The following is a 20,322-nucleotide window of genomic DNA, read 5'->3' as shown; positions in this document are numbered from 1 at the left end:
CAATATATACTACGGAAAGTATATAGATGTTCTTGGCTTGATTTGTCTACTTCGATACTATCTCGGAAGAGGACTTGACTTGCTCTAGTGAAGGAGCTTTCTAAAATACTATGGTATGATATCTATTTTTATTACCAGCTTGGACAAAAGTTTGTCAGTCATTGCATAATGACAGAGGCATGATTTGATAATAATTTGAAATGGCTGTGATCTGAAAATTAGATAATGGGTTATCTCAAAGTTTTTTTTAAAAATATATATATATATATATGGAAATTTTTTTGGTTTAAGAACTAGTCCGAAAGTCAGATTTTTTCTATACTTCTAATTTCGAAGGGGGTGTTGTCTGTAACAGAAAGCTCGCCCCTGATGGCATATAGTATGTAGTTCTCTCGTGTCTGATTTTGAAAGTAGTTCATGTTAGGCTTTGACAATTTGCCTATAAAACCTACTAAGGTTATGCAAAGAAAAAAATAAAAAGTTTTAATCTGAAAATGAAACAGCTACACTATGGGGATTTCACTTTCCTTATTGGATTGGCAGCGATCCAAGAATCTTTTTTCATTAAAAACAAGATACTAGTTAAGAGCTGTGTGTTATTTTAAAGTGATATGGATAACAACTGGGATGCCCAGCATCACCTGTGTACAGTCACGTGCTAACGAATTGTTTTCTTGTGGCTATGGCTGCAGGTGAAGTCTACCTTCTTTGATTAAAGCATTCAGTTCTATGATATTGATGACTGTGGATGTTCGCTTACCTTGAAGCAACATTACTCCAAAATTGGGGACGACTACATCCCATGATTTACTTTGATATCTTTACTGCCTTGTACAAAATTTATTTTCAATTGCAAATAAGTTGTTGTACAAATTCCATTGTACTATCCTAGAATTAGTGGTCTGTGGACTGTAGTGTTCGTTTGCGTATATATAGGTATATATATATATATTTAGAACTGCTACACACACACACACACACACACACACACACACACACACACACACATGCAAACACAGAATATTGCAATTTCTTTTGGTCACATAACAACAAAACTATACTAATCTGGTGAACATGACACAGGCAACCACGTCAATAGGTGGGGACTGATGGAGCACAACAAGGACAAAATATGAGGCCAAGCAGTTAATAATTGATATTTGTATACAGGCCGGTGTTTTCGGCATTGAACGTTTTTTTAATTGTATATCATATGCTTCAATAGAAGATAAACAGATGATGTACCAATTTGTGGGTAAATAAAAACTCTCCATTTGCAGTGACAATTGAATATTTAATGTAACACAGGATTCCCTTAAATTTGGAAATTCCAAGTTGAAATACAAGATGATTTTTTCCGAAGGTTAAAAAGATTTGCTGCTAGAATCCTAAAAAAAGGGGGGATGACTTGCCCTATGTATGAGGGGAATTAAATAAACTCTTTTTCATAATCTCAATAGAGTTTTCAAAAGAAAAAGATAAGCTTTTGGAGGATTTTAGTACCTTCCTAGCTAAACTACCCATTTTTGATGCCCAAGATAGCTCTGATCTTGACTTTTATTTTACTTCTCTACCCACTATTGTGAACAAGTTGTATTTTATCAGTAACCTCCTTGCTGTCCCTATAGAAATTAAGCACTCAGAAAAGGTCATCAATCCTCTTTTAGATTTAGACCTTCTAGAAGAAGAGGAGAAAGAAGCGCTCAGCTTTTAAGAAGATGCAAACAATTTATTCTCGGAAAGAGCAGTTTCTAAGCTCTTTTCAATAGTAATCCCAATACTACCACCCAGGCAAGTTGAGTTGGATGCTATTTGACTCAAACACAAACTTTGGGATTATGAAATCTTGAACCATCGAGCACCTTTCACAATTTTCTCTCTAGGCTTGCTCTGTAGCATACCCACGAATATTGTAGAACAATGTAAAACCGTTGCTTTACATTCCAAACATCTTTTATCACAAGATGTTATTTTCGAGCTTAAGCAGGTCAAATTATCCGATGTCGATGGAAAAAAGTGTTGAAGCTCTTCTATCATTGCCTGCACCAAGGGACTTTCTCTCATGGATAGGGCAAAGGATCAAAAGCGGTTTTTGAGAAACTGTTGGAATTCTTATAGACCTTTTCTCAAGTGCCAATGCAAAAGGGTGGATGCAAATTCCAATTGTTCCTCTTCTATCATTTGGTTTGACCAATCTTTATGGTACGTATTCCAGAATCTACCAAGGTTCTTTCAATTTTCTTCAGGACCAGCACAAGTATACACTTTTATAGCTTGGGTGGCCTCATTTCCAACAGAATTAAGGCATGCTTTGGTCATTTATTATCAGTTTCATGAGCACATGCTAGAAGCAGCTAAAGGACTAGTCCTATACACACCAAGGACTCCACTTCTTCAAAAGCTACACAACACACTGGTATCCAACACAATTGGAACATTGCTCAAACCTCCCAAAGGTAAAGAGCAATTAAAAAAGATTACACACACACACACACCAAGCAACATGGCATCAACAAGTAAGAAACCAAGGCAATTTAGAGGATCCGAGGACTATGGGGACACTCCCAAGGCACTTGAATACTCAAATTTTGAAGACCAGGTACGCTCACTTACTACAAGAAATAATGGTTTGCTACATCTTGAGCGCACTATTAAGATGCATGGGAGATTTATTCACATATTGTTTTGTAATAAATATATGGATTTTCTCAACCCCAAGTTTTTTTTTCAAAGAATGATAAATGATTTTCACATCATTAAAGATTTGTCTATGATGAGGATTTGTTTTGGTTGGAAATATACCAATAACTTGAACCATACACTTTACAAACCAACTTCGGTATTTGCCAATGAGTTTGATGAAACACAACCATGTGGTTGCTTAACTCATAAACGACTTTCTAACTTTCTAGTGGAATTTGAACCCTTTGGAAAACATGTAATCACCACAGACCCTAACATAGCTAGACATAAAATCCTCCAAGAATTTATTAGGAAAGGATTAAACCACATTCCATTAGTACCTATAAACCCTACGTCAAATATAGTAAGAGAACTTGGTAAGATATAGAATGCTTTATGTCCCCTCTTGGGATGTGAGGATAGTATAGCACATCACAATTATATCCATAGTTTAGTTAATGAGTCCTTTTCCCAAAGATTTCCCTATCATAGGCAAAATCAAACTCCATGGTACAAAAACACAAACTTAATGGATGAAATTCAATATATTTTACAATATTTATTTATTTGTGGACTAGATACATCCGCACAAACTCCGGTATTTATATGTAAAAGGCTTATTCGTTTAGCAGCAAGAAGGAGGTTGGAAACCCCCGAATTTGGTCTTCTCTTGTCATAGGAACGGAATAATAGAGATAGGCAGCAAAAGCTAGAGAAAGAGATCTTTGTATTGATGGATTTTTGTAGAGTTTTGATACAATAGAGGAGCAATAAAATATATGGGCGCACTCCGTTGTACGGAGCTCGAACCTCCCGACCACCCCCGAGCTTCAGTCCGCTTGCACTCGCACTCGCACTCTCACTCGCACTTGCACTCGCACTCGCACTCGCACTCTCACTCGCACTCGCACTCGCACTCACACTCGCACTCGTATCCATGCATTTTAAGCTAAAACACATAAATATAAAACATTGATATTAACAAAAATCTCAATTTTACTATTCATAGACAGACTATCTTTTATTCATTAATCTTTATCAAATACGTCTCTAGTGTATTATTTTAAAAAAAGAATATATGTTCTCTCTTAATATCTCAACCTCATTCATATAAGCTCTATTTAATAGACTATTCAACAATCGTGCTAAACAAAAGATATGCCCAACTCCATTCTTTTCGACTTTAAGAACTTCAAAGATTAGTCCTATTACATTCTCTCTTCAAATGAGGAAGAAATTTGTCAAGCCATAGTACTTTATACCCAAGAAATTGGGTTAGAAGCACCAGTGGAATACTCACTCCCATATCTTATGGAAAATTTTAAAATGCACAAAATGGATTTTAGATGGATCACTAATGCACATAATTGTGTATTTACTCCAGCTCCAACTATAATCACTAAATTACTCAAAGGAGTAACCCAAGGTTTTTTGGAGTACAACTGAAAAAATACACAAAAAGATACACCCATTTTCTGGGATACAAACCAATGGATATTGGATGATCAATAATCAATACAATTTTTTGATTGATTTACCAAAACATATCACAAATATTCATTCATTTGATGTAACATCATGTTATGAAGCTATCCCACATAAATGCATGCATGGTTTACTGGAAGTATTTGATTCTATTATTAAACTCATAAAAGCTTTGAAATATCTTGGCTTTAAGAAACACCGTAAGTAGATTATACTTACCAAAAAGAAGAGTGAAGTGATATGGACATTTGAACACCTACATAATATTAATGAATTTGTCCTTGATAATTGTTTTACAAAATTAGGTAAACATATTTATCGACAAGAAAAAGGTATACAAATGGGATATAATTGCTTCCCATTATGGTGTAATTTATATTTGGCATGGTATGAAATTGAATACATAAAAAAGTTATCTTGTCTTGTAGAGTATGATATGTTGAAAGCCTTCTTATATTCATGGACATATATGGATGATCTACTATTTGCTAATAATCCCTTTGTTGTGCAATGCTTGGATCATAATAGACCCTTGTCCCATGAGGACTCCTTTATAATTTACCCGCTAAAGATGATTGGGATCAAAGCCACACATAAGGGAAACCAAGTCACATATTTAAATACATATATCCAATTATGTGAACCAATAGACGGGGAATATATTACATACACCACATGGGAAAAAGATAAATTACCATGTCCTAATGTCTCATTTATTCATGCAGCCAGTAACCGACCAAAAAAGATGGCATATAATGTATGCATATCACAAGTTCTTACCATTTTATACAATGCATCCCAGGAATCATATGTGGTAACAGACTTAAATAAACTTATTTCTATATTTGAAGAAAATGGTTTAAAAAAAGAGAAGATTGCTACATGTATTATAACTTTATTGAAGAAAATAAATTTCGTGGCATTAGATTTACCATTTATACTTTGAAACATAGAATTGGTAGAGCATACATCCACTTGGTGGCCTATCCTCCACCAAGTGTACCTTTTCTCAAGGATGGGGGAGGGCACACACACACACACACACACAATATATATATTGACAATCAAGTATTCCCATATTACCACACACACACACACACACACACACATGTAAACATAGAATATTTCAATTTCTTTTGGTCACATAACAACAAATCTATACTAATATGGGGGAACATGACGCATGCAACCACGTCAATAGCTGGGGACTCATGGACCACAACAAGGACAAAATATGAGGCCAAGCAGTTAATAATTGATATTTGTATACAAGCCGGTGTTTTCAGCACTGAATGATTTTTTTATTGTATTTCATATGCTTCAATAGAAGATAAATAGACGATGTACCGATTTTTGTGACAATTGAATTTTTTAAGTAACATGGGATTCCTTTAAATTTGGAAATTCCAAGTTGAAATACAGGACAATTTTTTTCAAAGGTTAAAAAGATTTGCTTCAAGAATCCTAAAAAAAGGGGGGATGACTTGCCCTAGGTATGAGGGGAATTAAATAAACTCTTTCAATAGTTTTTTTTTTAGATAACAATATGGTGTGGTCAGGCCATGCGTCAAGGCTCACCTAATATGCCGTGCAAGCGTCCTAAAGCCAGCGCATAAGCAAGTAAATGCACCGAATTTTTATTGTCTATAAAGCTTCATACACAGAGGCGCTAAATTCCAAAGGTGAGTAAGCTTCTATAGCACATAATATCTTCTCAAGTACCTCATCTCCATAGTTTTGCACCTGGCAACAGTTTTGCCAAGTGCTTTTGATAAGCAATATAGCATGGCTATATATTAAGTACCAACAGTATAAGCCTAAATACTTATAACACTATAGCCTGCAAGCTGCGTAGAAATACACACATGCAAGGAGTTTACACAACAAGCAACCTGAGCAAAGGTGGGGTGGATATTGTGCCGAATGCCAACTTTTGCAAACAATCTACATTTTGTGACAACGCCAAATTGAGCTACAACAGAGCCATAAAGGTAAGACGTATTTAAGTTAACCAATTACATAATTGAGTGATGCACATGTATATGTAGAGTAGGGGATTTCCACTTACATAAACATGCATAGGGTCGTGTTAGAGAATATCATCCATAGTTGGGTTACAAAAAGAGGAAGCTCCACATACACATACATGCATATAGGTGGGTAAAGCAATACGTGGTGAATAACCAGCACAAGGATAACACAAAGACACAAACGGGGTTGATTATAGTCATACTTACACATAGGGAATGCTGGGTTTGGCATCCATTTACAAAGGTATGTATGTAAGCACATAAACCAATTGAAAGGCTTCACATCGGCATACAAACACGTTGTTTAGCATGCATAATTTAAAAATTGTATCATAAAAATAATATCTTTGCAAAAAAATGTGTCATTTGAAGGAAGAAGCAGCCAAGTGGTGCATTACCTTGAACACTAAGTGTGTAAGAGGAGCAATATAGATGTCTACTGCAAGCAATAACCAGGTGAATTGGTATAGAAAGCTTCGAGTACAAATGTTTTATATCTACTTAAGCAATGATGTTAAAGAGAAAAGTTTCCTCTTTTCCTTCATGTTTACTATATAGCATAAAAATGCATCAAGATTTGAAAGAGGGTGTATGATAACCTTCTGTGAGGGCATATGTCATTATGTACGACTGTTTTTTTGAAAAAAGAAAGGTTTTACAAACAAAATGCTGCCGAAATTTTCACAAATTAAATATAATTATGAAAAAATAGATTGGAAAGATGACTGTACATACCATAAGGATAGGGGTGCCTTTAACACTAGGTTGGTAACCTAATAGGACATAAAAGTGTCCTTTCAGGGTTTTGAAAAAAACCTCCAACACCATAGCAGATCCACTCATTTTGTAAAATCCTTTCATGAGGTTATAGTTCAAGGCCTACTACACATGGAGAAAATAAGAAACTTGTAAAATTTCTCATCTTTTGGTCACACCAAGCCTCCAAAGTTGATGGACTAGTACATTTTCATCAAAACAGTCATTTCTTACGTTTTGTTGTATAAAAATAAGATTAGGGATTTTTGTAGGACTTGAGATAAATTCCCTAGTTAACTTCAATGGGTTGGTGATCAGAAAATATGATTTCTTCTCACTCACTATTTTTTGTTTCGCCAAAAGAAATAGGTACAAAAAAGTTGAATTTTTACCATTCTGCAAACCTATCATCAAAGTTATATAGCCACGCTCAATACAAATAATATATGTATGTTTTCTTAGTTCCCAATTGTCTTTTATATTCATAAGGATCCATGGAGCATGTCAAAAGAATAATACATCTCTTACCAAGGGGAATCTTGGGGACAAAGATGAAGTGCTAAATACAGCAAACATGAAAAAACTGGGTTCAACATTATGAGTTATAGAATCCCATAGAAACTATTCAATATCTAGCCAAATTTGATCCTTATGACTAGATATGGCTACTACCTACAAAATGCATGTAGTTGTCACAAGAAACTAACAATATTGAAAAAGCTATACTTGATATACTAGAATGTTTCGCTTTCTTCTATAATTGAAAAAATCAACCATTGTTGTCTACTATGAAAAATAGGGTATTAAGTGCCCCAAAACTCAAGGAATATTAGCTTTATGTTACAATATGCGACATAGAAAATCAAAACTGCATTTAGATATCATGAAAGCCACCAAAAAAATCATAGAAGAGCTAAAATTGGCTAAAAAACAGGATTTGATGATTATTGTAATTTGGTCATAACTTACAACTTTAACATTTATTTCTCCCTAGAAGCATCAGGACATGTTGAGGACTACTAAAGATAGTTCTATAGCATTATAGACCTCACAAACATGAATTCTAGAGTGATATAGTTGCAAAAAGTTGAAAAAAGCCAAAAACAGGATCCATTTTTTCACACAGTTTAGGTTGTGAAATGTTGTGCAAGGACAAGGTTAAAGATGGAATTGATATTCCAAAAAAATGCGAGTTTTTTTCAGCTCATGAGAGAACTTTCTAGATAGATAGCACCTCAATGCCTTTTATCAGTCCCTCCCTAAGAGGAGGTTTTCATGGGGTGGGGACGAGAGAAGAGGGGTATGGGAGCTTGGCTTGTGAAAAGCCCCCATCATTAGCCCTCCCCTTTTGGCTAGAGGCATTCATGTCTCTAGCTCATCTGTTTGATCATTATCATTGGAGGTGGCGGCTGATGGTGTGTCCTCATCTAGAATGTCAATAGGTAGAGCCTAGTCAAATTGATGAAAATAAGGGTTAAGTCACCAACCATTTACCCTAGTTTTATGAAGTTTTCCATCAGCCTCCATAAGCTGGTAGCTTCTATTGGCATACTTTTTCCTGACGATGAAAGGGCCTTCCCATCGGAGCAGGAGTTTCTTATCCTTGCGCGTGTCGAAGCGATTGTCGTAGTGGAGCACCAACATTCCTGTCTTCAATTCTTTTTTCCAGAGATGCTGGTTAAAGCTAAGTCGTCTATGCTCTGCTTGTGCCGCATAATAATTTATTGCTTCTTCTCTGTCCAGCTGCAGTATTTCCAAGTTGATGATGTGATCTCTCAAATGCATGTTGGGCGGTTGAAGTTGGCTTGCCATTACTCTGAGACTTTGTAGTTGCACTTCAATGGGCAAGATTGCTTCCTTATCAAATACTAGATGATACGGTGTGAGTCCCAAGGATGTACGGAATGAAGTTCTGTAGGCCCATAAAGCTGGTAGTAGGTACTTATCCCAGTCTCAAGGATGATTGTTTACCTGCTTGGTAATAATTTTAGAAACCATTGAGGGTAATATGGTGAAGAGTGCCTCCTTGTAATGCCCAGTTTCTGCATTAATTCTCCTACCAAATCTGCTCTGAAACTTGGCCCTCTATCAGAGATGATCTCTAAAGGTGTGCCAAACCTACAGCATATGTGCTCGTAGATAAATTTAGCTACCTCTACCATTGTGATTCTAGTGGTGGCCGTAGCCTCTGCCCATCCAGTCATGTAGTCGACCCCCATGTTAATGTAGAATTTTCCTGAGTTGGCCCTAGGTAATGGCCCAATGGCATCGATACCCCATTTTTCAAATGGGCCATATGAGAGAATAGGTGTCTGTGGTTCAGGCATAAGTGACCTAGTGCCGGCCTTTTGACACAACTTACACATTTTGCACTAGTGGTGTACATCACGGTTGAGGCTAGGCGATATGAAGCCTACCTGTAAGATTTTCCTACTTGTTATTTCTAGGGCAAAGTGACCACCACAAACCCCGTCGTGACAACTAGCAATTACTCCCGTGATTTCATGAGAGAGAGAGACCTTCCTGAGTATTTGGTCCTTACGCTTACAGTACAAACCGTCATTGATGAGTCAGTACCTTGTGGCCTTCCGCGTCAGCCATTGCTTCTGTCCCTTTGTTAAATCTGATGGGCATTCCCCTGTTTCCAAAAAATGCATGATGTCAGGCAAGGCGTCACTGCCTTGAAATAGAGGGAGCTTTAGTTTTATTGCTCCAACCACCACTTCCTGTAGTCTTTCACTTGCTAGGGCATCTGCTTCTTAGTTTTGAGCCCTTGGGATATGGTGTATTTGAACTTCTTCAAACTTACCCAACAAGGTTTTTACACCACTTAAGTGAGTCCTTAAACTAGGATTCTTGTATGTCCATGCTCCATTTACTTGCCTTACCAGAAGTAGAGCATCCCCAAATACATTAAGGCATTGTACACCTTGTGAGACGTACCATTGTAGACCCTTGGTTAGTGCTGCATACTCAGCTTCATTGTTAGAATATGAATCTAACAATTGGCCCAACAAAAATACCTTTGTCCCTTTGTCATCAAAGACCACTATGCCTGCAGCTGCTTTGTCGGACGCTCGCTTGTAGGCTCCATCAAAGTAGAGAGAGTATGCTCCTTCTACCATCGGTGGTACTGGAGGTAATCGTACTTCTCCTTCCTTAGATTGCTTCTCCTTCCTTTCAAAGACTCGGTAGGTCATGAGTCCCCCCAAACTTTCCCTTTTCGTTCTTTCTACCTGTACCGTGTAGTCAAACTCTTGCAGACGAACTAGCCATTTAGTAATTGTAGCAGACACATCCATGTGTTGTACAACATAGGGAAATATTTCATTCGTGGTTAGAATCACAAATTGCTTAGGCAACAAATATGACCTAAACTTTGTAGTTGCAAATCTAAGAGCTAGGACTAAGTGTTCCACATGGGTGAAACCTTTCTCTCCTGCTGTCATCATTCCACTAGAGAAGTAGATTGGCCTCATGAAAGATGTCGTCGTATCCTTTTGGAGTAGCACAGCCCCCAATGAGTCATCACCAGCACTTGAGGTGACATAGAATTTTTCATCCCACTTAGGTGGTGAGATAGTTGGCAGAGTGGCTAAGACCTCCTTTACCTTCTTGTAGTGATGTTCGCTTTCCTCGTCCCAAGTGAAAGTTGATCTTTGAGTGAGTTTTTGCAGTGGTAGAACAAGTTGTGATAGTAGATGTATGAATCTACTTAAGTACCTCACCTTCTGTAGAAAAGAGACCATTTGACGTGTGGTCGTTGGTGAAGGTAGGTCTATGAGTGTGGACACCTTACTTGGGTCGGCATTGATACCTTTTGCTGAAATTTCATGGCCTAGTAGAATGACTTTACTCTCCCCAATGTGGCATTTATCCACATTTAATTGCCCACCTAGGCTCTGCAACCTGGCCAAACCTTCAGTTACCTTTTCTAAATGTGAAATACGGGAGCTATATATACAAAAATCATCAATGAGCACTCTTATGGATGTTCCAAAGAACGGTTGAAAGACATATGTGACATATCTTTGGAATGTGGAAGGTGCATTTGTGAGACCAAATGTCATAACCCTGTATGCAAAACAACCCCATGGCGTGATAAAAGTGGTTTTTAGCTGATCTTCCAAGGCTATGCATATTTGAAAGTATCCAGAATAACCATCACAGACGGTATAGCATTCAAAACCCGCTACTTCATTCAGAATTTCATCCAAGAAAGGGAGAGGAAAGTGGTCTCTCTTTGTAGCTGCATTTAGTGGTTTGTAGTCAACACAGACTCTCCACTTACCATTCTTTTTAGGCGTCACCACTACGGGTGACACCCATTCTGAGTTTTCTACAGGATAGATGAATCCTGCCTCCAACAGTTTCCTTACCTTGGCCAAGAGTGCCTTTTTTTGTATGACCCCCTAGTCGTCATAGCTTTTGCACAACTGGTTTTACCCCTTCCTTCAGCTTAATATAATGTTCCACCACTGTAATTCCTGTGATTCTTTCATAGTTGTCAATGAACAGGTTAGGAAATCCCATCAAAATTTGCAAAAAACTATCTTTCTCCTCAAGTGTTAATTCCGTAGACAACATACCCTTCAACCTACTTCCTTCTAGGCCAGGTGATTTGCTCTCCTCTTCATTGGGTTGCCCTTTTGGTGATGGATCACTAGTTGTGCTTACCCTTTGTGGATCCTTCATAATGATACCCATCACATCAATGGAACTGTCACTTTCGTCGGTGGATGTGGTCTCCTCCTCAGAACTGGAAGATTCGCTAGTGGTTTCATCTGCTGATGTTTCCATATTCATTTTCTTCTGCTTGCCAATCCTCATGTCGTAGTAGATTGTCTCCCCTTTCTTACCGGTCATGCGTAGAAGGCCAATACCCCAGTCCTGTTTTTCCTTCATGGCCATCAACCATGGACTTCCCAAGATTAGTGGATAGCCCTCCCCCTTAGTAGGCATTACGAAAACATCTACCTCTACGTCAGTGTTGAAAGCTTTTATTTTCATGGCACTTACCACACCCACACACCTTACTTTTGCGTTGTTTGTCATCTTTGCCTTGCATGGAGAAGGCCTGTCAACCTCGAGCCCTAATCGAAGCATCATAGCTTCGCTCGTTACATAGATTTGTGCACCTCCATCAATGTAGGTGTTTCCAACCCTCTTTCCTTTTATGTTTACGTCGACAATTGGAAGGATGTCATCCATGTTGCATCCGGAAATTGCTCCGGCTACCTTTGTTTTGGAGCGTCTTGTACTTACCATTTTGGACCATTGTCGCCTTACTTTAGGTGCAAGATGTAGCAGCTATGGCCATGTAATCTTTGGTCCTTGCTCTGCCACATCCAATGTTAGATCATAGGGCTTAGAACTTTCCCCTAGCTAGAAGTCGGTGATGCCCAATTTTTGTCGTGGCCTGGATGGCCTCTTGCTAGTTTTTCCTCTCATTCTTCTCTCATCATCTGATTGTGTAGATTTCTCCCTCCTAGGTCTTTTCACAGTCATGGCTTCAAGTGGTTCTAAAAAGGTTACCTTCTCCTTACCCTTGTCCCTCTCCTTCGCTCTGGGTGGATCCACTACTACGGCTTTTCCTTTCTCTTCTAGCCTTATGATGTTTACAGGGCGATCAGGTGGTGGGGCTGGTGGAAAAGGTGGAATGGATGCTTGTAGTGGTGTTTGGGGTGGTCGTAGAATTTGTGTTGGTGGGGGTGTTCTTTCTCTAGGGGGTGACAATTGGTTCCTCCTACCTCCTCTATTATAGTTTTGTCGTGGTTTGGGACAGTAGTACATACCGTGACCGTCTTCTCCGCAGTTGTAGCAATGATACTCCCTGTTTTGTCGTCGTGCTCTTCCAGGGTCTTGATCTCTTTCTTGACTCCTCCCTTGCTGTATTAAGTGGAAAGATAAATTTTGCAGTTGGTCAGTAATATGGGCCAACATATCTTGTTGGTCATCTCTTACCCCAAGAGCCGGTGGTGGTGGTGGAATGGTGGTTGTCGTAGTTGCTGGTCGACGCAATGTTCCTGCTTCTGTTGACTCGATTTCTTTGGCTTTCATTTGCAGCTTCTTGTCCTTAAGGCGAGCAATTTCAATGGATAACTTGTACGTAGCCGGGAATCTACCTTTCACCTTCTCCTTGAGAAGCGGCCATAAGCCATGCGTGAACCGATCTTTTTTTAAGAAATCGGGTGCAGCTTCCCCCCTTGCCAGTGAATCAACCCACCGTTCCCACAAATCCACAAATTTGGACTCATAGGTGGCATATTTTAAAAGACCCTCCTGCTTCAAGTCTCTCAACTTGTCCCACAACTTTTCTGAAGTGGTACCTCCCCCAAAACGCCTCTTAAAAGAGGTTTTTAAGGGTTCCCAGTCATCCTTGGTTGCTTGTGGAAGTGCATTGTACCATGATCTAGCTTCTAGCTTCATGTGATGCTTTAAGATTCTAACCCGGGATTCATCCGTATCTTTGTTGCTCACTACACATGCTACTTCAAAGTCATCTAGGAAGTCTGTTACCAAATCCTCCCCCTTCTTTCCTTTAAATGTTGGAAATGCTACACTTGCCATGATTACTGAGAGAGAGCTAGAAAGACACACTGCTTAACTTGCAAAAGTTTTTTTCTTCTTTACAAGGAGGCGTGTATACCCTCTTATACTAGGACATAGATTAAAACTTCAAACAGTACATTGCCTTGTACCAAAGGTAATACAAATGGTTGATCTGATGCCAGAACCTCAAAAAACCGCTCCCCACCCAGCATGGTGTCAATGACGTGCTGGTAGTGAGCCTTCAAGTCCAGTATTACCTTGATTGAGCATACACGTTGATAGCCGTATTTTGGCTTTCCATAGTGGCCATAGTAAGCTACCTCACCCTATCAAATCACTGAAACACTATGGCTATCCCTACCATTTCACTATATATAGGCGTGTGTGAGTTAGGGAACTTTCCCCATATTTTCTTTAAAACCCTCAGCTAGCTAGTCACTGGGCTAGTTGAGCCAAAAAAAATAAAAATAAAAATAAAAATTATAAGTATATTATGGCCCATTTGTGTGTAAATATTTCATTGTATATAGGGCCTAAATAAAAGGATTTTTCATAATTATTTTGGTATTTATTTAAATATTTCTACCTAGGTGTGTGTTATTTATGCTCTGTACATTGCCTCACCATTACCACAATTTTTCTTACCATTTTTCATACTCTTTATTCCATATAGAAATATTTTCATGTAAGCTTCTCTTATATTTGGTGTAACTCCACCCCAACAAAAATCCAAAAAAACTAGTTTTATTTATGTGTATATTTTTTCACTATTGTGATTTTTTCCTTCCTACATCTATTTTGTTTTTTTTCTAAAAATTTGAACACCAAAACTATTTATCTTTTTATGGTAGCCTCATAATGAGAGAGATTTCTTTTGACCCCTTTATATTTTTTCCACTTATATTATTTATATTTGACATGTACATATTTTTTAGACCCCTCAATATTTGATTTTCTTAGTTTTACTATTCACTTATATCATGATTTCAACAATATCTTCAATTATAGAGCTACCAAATAAGGTCAAGGGTGGGTGGCATGCATACATGCACTATGGAGGGCTCACTCTTGGAGGTATTCAAAAGAATCATCCAAAGAAGGACCCCACAAGGACCTTGTGCAGTGGAAAAAAACGATCGGTTTTGCTGAATTTTTAAAGTTCACTTGATCTCCGAATTTGAAAAGGTGATACAAACAAAAGTTGTAGCTCGTGGGCTGAACTTTTGCCTCAAAGTTTTTCATATTTTTTTGAGCTACGAGCTGTGAGCTATGATTTTATTAGTGGACCCCAGTTTTCCCATGCTATGTAGCCACACTCTCTCTTCCACTTTATCATTTTCCTCTTTCACACACACTTCTCCACTCATCATCCCCACCTCTCTCTCCACTCCTCTCTGCACCCTACTCACCTTCTCCTCAACTTTGAAGAATAAGAGAAACCATGGTGAACTCATACCTCCCACACACAATTCCATTCCAAAATTGACCACCTAGTCTCATTTTTCCTCCTCCAAATTACCCATATCTATCTAAAAAACCACAAAATTCAGCCTCTTCTCTTAAAAGGCAGCATCATGGTGGTTGATTACTCAGCTTCAATTACCTTGTCTCTCAAGGAAGGTCAAGAGTGAATAAAAAATGTACTGTCAAAGCTAGTGGACCGTCAACAAGCGTCAAAATTGGCCCTACTCAAGACACTTGGAGCATCAACCTTGTAAGAAATCCACCTTTTCTTACCTCTTAAGAGTTTTTCTTCCTTATTTGTATCCTACATGGATACTCCCATTGTAAATATCCAATTCCATTTGTAAATTAATACTAACTCTACTAACACTAACCCACTATGGAAAGTCCTATCACCTCCATTTCTCTCCTCTCTCTTTCCCCACTAACTTCTTGATAATTCCAAGCAAAAGATATTAGATAAATTGCTGAAAATCTAACCCAACCATGGTTAGAGGAGTAACCCTAGCCTTCAAAATTTCTATAAAAGGAGGGTGTAGCTAGCACAAAAGGGGGAGCCTTGAGCAAGAGCACTATGCTATAGCTTGAGAAGCCAAGCTCAACCTCTCTAGAAGGAGCTCTTGAGTGGAAGCTCATTGTCTTATGCATGTGCATGTGTTGTAATAGGGGATTAGCAAGGGAACTCTATGCCATTGTAAGAGAGAGAGTGATAATTCAATTGAGAGTAGGAAATCTATCATTTCTCCTACTAGTGTAAGCCCAACATTTGTTGAATCAAGGAGGGTGGATTTGGACTAAGCTTGGATATTTTGTCTCCCTTCCAACGTGAAGTAATGGACAACAATGATGCGTAAGTGTCTTGGTGTTTTTTGTTAAGTTCTTGATAGCTTGTCTCTGGTGTTGTCATCAATCTAGCCATAAATCCCACATACTGTAAGAGGGCGACAGGGTGGAGAGGACTCCCCTGGCTTTAAGACAGTGATTGGGGGTGGCTTTTTTTGTGATGTGTTGTGGTGAAATTTACGCAAGCTATGTTGAATAAATACTAATCTCACTTTGATTTGTCATGACAGATTTGTAAGAAGGTATTAATGCAACAAGCACCCCCTCCCCCTTTCTCTCTCTTTCTTAAATATATAGTTGTGTTTGCTTGATCGTTGGCGATACGTTTCAAAGCAGCCCGAGCACTATCTCTCTCTCTCTCTCTCTCTCTCTCTCTCTCTCTCTCTCTCTCTCTCTCTCTCTCTCTCTTTCTCTCGTGTTTTAGTGTGTGAAAGTGTTCCATTGGTGTTAGGGTTAGTGTAAATTCCTTGCTTGTTTGTGGGTTGCTCTAACGATTCTCCTCTTTTGCGTCCTAGTTCGCTCTTAAACTAGGTGGTGCCCCTTGTGTAGTTGGGATTTGGCTGTGGGTTTGTTGTTTTGGTTTGTGTTGTGTTGTGCCCCAGCCCCATTGAGCAGCACGGGAGCCTTGAAGGGTGTCTAGAGGTTGCTCTTCTTGTTGCCCGCCCCGGACCGCCTCAAATTGGTGCCCCCACTGAGGAATGGCTTGTGTATTTTTGTGTAGAATCAACCTTTAGCATAGTCAAGTAGTTTGCATGAATCACGAAAATTTGTATGATCCCTTCATTCCCATTGCAAGGCAAAAGGTACACATAATTGTTAGTACTAAGTTGCAATTTCAACGTGTCATTCGTAGAATTTTAGGTCCTCTTAGGTTGGCCGAGATAAACGCTTCAGTAAATCCTTTTATTTTGCCTCTCATTAGGTACGACCTTAGTTTGGACGTCTATATTTTTGTTTTATTTTAAGCATTAGGTCATGCATAGACCATGGATAATGGCCCAGGAATAGAGGTTTTCCCCTTCCATTTCACTCCACACATTAGAATAAACATTGCAATTAGTAGGAAAATCCATTTTCAACAACGTATGGTGTTCATGTTTGGTGCCCAAAGAGTAGGAGAAATTCTCGCATCACCAAACCCTGTCATTCTACCTCTTATTGATTATCATAGGTCGTTTGATGTGAATATCTTTATTTTGTTGTAGAATAGATTGCAAGTTAGAAAACATTATTGTGTAAATCTTTTTAAGAAAGAAAAACAAAAATGGGTGTCACTTTGAAATCAATTCAATGGAAAGCCAACGCCAAATGTCTGGGTATCCTCTTTTCTTTGGAGAGCCTGGAGAGGATGCAGAATTATTTTTAGCGAATTTCAAGATGTCTTGCCGTATCAAGAGGATAATAACTGATCAAGAACGTGTAGAAATGTTTGAGGTGGTCCTTAGGAAAGATGCTAGCACTTGGTTTGACTCTTTGCCTGAGGAAGTTAAGGGGAATTACACAGAAGTTTTGAATCGTTTCAAGAAATACTTCTTTGATCCCCAAAACACTCAAAAATTATGGCAAGACATTGTTTCTCATAAGCAAAAAGACTTAGATGACTACTACTTGTACAAGCAAGAGTTTCTACGTCTTTGGGCTCTATGGATACGAAATGTTGCTAACCCTGGTGATGGTGCAGAATTTCTAAAGAAGGAGAGGTTCATAGCCGGACTCTTTCCTGACCTTAAGGTAAAAGTTGAGGCGGGTGCACCTGCTACCTTTGATGCAGCTGAAACTAGGGCTGCTGAGAAATATAGGAAACTCAAGTGCTTAAGGGGAGAGGTTCCAATAGAAGGTCTTAGACCCAAAGGTAAGTCACAAGCATCAACATCGAGGGAGCTTCCTGAGGTAACGACGGAAGTAATTGAGAAGTTAAACGAATCTTTAAGCAGCCTGTCAATTCACCTTGCACAAGCTGTAGGTCCAAAGGGACAAGCAAAGAAGTCTGAAGAGCGAGATCCACGACCTAGGAGAGTCTTGCAATGTTGGAATTGCGGAGAGTCTGGACATGGGATGTATAATTTTCCTTGGCCCCGTGGGGAGCTAGGGAGACCTAACTTGAATTACCCAGTGATGAATGCAGGTGAAGGAACTGGTCAACAACCAAGGCTTCTACAAAGACCAAGTGGACCAAGACCACCTCCACAAGGGGTAGAAGGAGTTCCACCTTTGCCAGATCCAAATGTGCATGTGGTAGAGGTGACAAACTCAAATGAGGTTGACATGGAAGCAAATGGCATTAAGCGTGGCCGAGGAAAAGGTAAAGAGAAAGAGGGTGTCCCATCACAGAGTGACCATGGACAAGGCAAGAACGCAAAGGAGACCAAGGAAGCTAAGAGGACTCGACGTCGTATCAATCTCCAAGACTTCCCTCTTGGACATGGTATGGCTCCATACAACCTGTTGGAAGACATGCGAGGTAAGGGTCCTGATATCTCATGGCCTCAGTTTCTTGCATTATTCCCACAAGTTAGGAGGGATTTAACAAAGGCAGTTAGCACTAGGAGAAAGGTAAAAGAGAGTTTTCCTGTTGTAAAAATTGCACATGCTGAAATGAACGAGGATATTACACCTGTGCTAGATTGTTACATAAAAGGAAGATTGGTTAGGAAAGGTCTAGTGGATGGGGGTGCACAAATTTGCATCATGACAGAAGGGCTCATGCAAAGACTAGGCATGCACATCCATGAGACACTTGAAATCAAAGTGAAAATGGCAAACAATAGCAAGGCTAGGTGCGTAGGAATTTGTAAAAATGTTTTGTGGAGGCCTTTGGCATTAAGAAGGCAGTGGATTTCTATGTCATGTCTACCAAGGGAAATGGTTACCCATTTATCGTAGGAAGACCATGGCTAATGAAAATGCGAGCTTTGCAAGATTGGGAGAGTGGAAAGCTAATTTGCAGGAATGACAATCACAAGAAGGTTGTCTTTGACATGAAGGAGCAACGCCAAGAGGAGCTCCATGAAGAATCATCTCGAAGTGAGACGGAAGAAGATTGGACCGATAGCACTTCAGAAGAAGAAAGTAGCGGCAGCATTACTGAAGAGGAGTCTTCCATCGAAGTCATGGGGGTAAGGTTTAAGCCAAGCAACCAAGAGACCTCTTGTCAAGGCTTGGAGGATGTAGGTCCTTAAGAGAACGAAGGTGTTCAAGATGAAGGGATGCTGGAAGGTATTCTATCAACAACACTTACAAAGGATGAAAGAGAGGAGTTCAAATGTGTGCTAAGGAAATTTCCTAGGCTTTTTGCTAAAGACTACACCGATGTGCGTGGAGTAGATGCTATTCAACAAAAAATTGAGTTGAAGCCACAGGCCACACCTAAGGCTCAGAAGCTACGAAGGCTAGGAGTCATCAAGGAGCAGGCTTTACTCAAGGAGGTAAGAAAGCTTCTAGCAGCAGGTTTCATTTATCCAGTGGAGAATTCAGAGTGGGTCTCTCCCGTTGTTGTCACTCCTAAGAAAAACGGCAAGTGGAGGGTGTGTGTGGATTATCGTCCACTCAATGAGGCAACAAAAAGAGATTACTTTCCCCTCCCTTTTCAGGATGAGATACTAAATGAGGTAGCTGGTCATGAGAAGTACACTGTGTGTGATGGCTACTCAGGCTACTTTCAAATAGGTATCGCATTGGAAGATCAGTTGAAAACAACCTTTATCACTCCTTGGGATTGTTATGCTTTTAGAGTCATGCCATTTGGTCTGACAAATGCTCCTGCAACATTCCAACGTTTCATGAACATGGTGTTTCAAGCATTCTTTGGAAAGTCAATTAGGGTGTTCATTGATGATTTCAGCATTTATAGCTCAAAATCATTGCATCTACAAAGGGTAGAAGAAGGTTTAAAGAAGCTCTATGACATGGGAGGTCAACTCAACCCCGACAAGTGCCACATAGGTGAGGATGAAGTGATCTTGCTCGGTCACAAGGTTTCCTATAAAGGCATTGAGGTGGATCCTTCAAAGGCAAAGGCTCTTATTGAGCTCCCATCACCGAAGAGTCTTAAGGAGGTCATCTCTTTCATTCAGAAGGTGAAGTATATGTCACGCTTCATTCACTTAGCCTCGGAGTTGCTTCATCCTTTGCAAAAGTTGACACAACAAGTAGAATTTGCATGGTCTGATGAGCTTGAAGAGTATTTTTGTAACATTAAAGTCATTTTGTCAGAGCTACCAACACTCACGCCTCCTTGTTGGGAGTACACATTCTTTGTTAGCTCTAGTGTTGAAAGGGAAACAATTGGTGCCGTGTTGCTACAACAAGATCCCCACAGTACAAGGATGCGACCAATCTACTTTGCTAGTAGGGTCATGAATGCTTTGGAGAGAGACTACACAGAAGCAGAACTCATGATGCTTTCTCTCATGTTTGCGGTGAGAAAGTTTAGATCCTACTTGCTCCCAAAACCTTTTGTAATCCTCACCGCAGAGAATTTGTTCCCTTGGGTGTCATCTCAAATGAATCT

The 20,322-nt window shown here is 39.3% G+C and overlaps 1 pseudogene; it reads right to left on the bottom strand.

Annotated features, from left to right (window-relative positions):
* LOC147445344 (uncharacterized) overlaps positions 1-20,322 on the bottom strand; it is a 148,766-nt pseudogene that overhangs the window by 64,948 nt on the left and 63,496 nt on the right.

This window comes from Adiantum capillus-veneris, chromosome 12 (genome assembly GCF_014529385.1).
Source record: "Adiantum capillus-veneris isolate H3 chromosome 12, ASM1452938v2, whole genome shotgun sequence".
Taxonomy (NCBI): Eukaryota; Viridiplantae; Streptophyta; class Polypodiopsida; order Polypodiales; family Pteridaceae; genus Adiantum; species Adiantum capillus-veneris.
The sequence above is the reverse complement of the archived record's forward strand: the minus strand, read 5'-3'. Positions and strand labels throughout refer to the sequence as shown.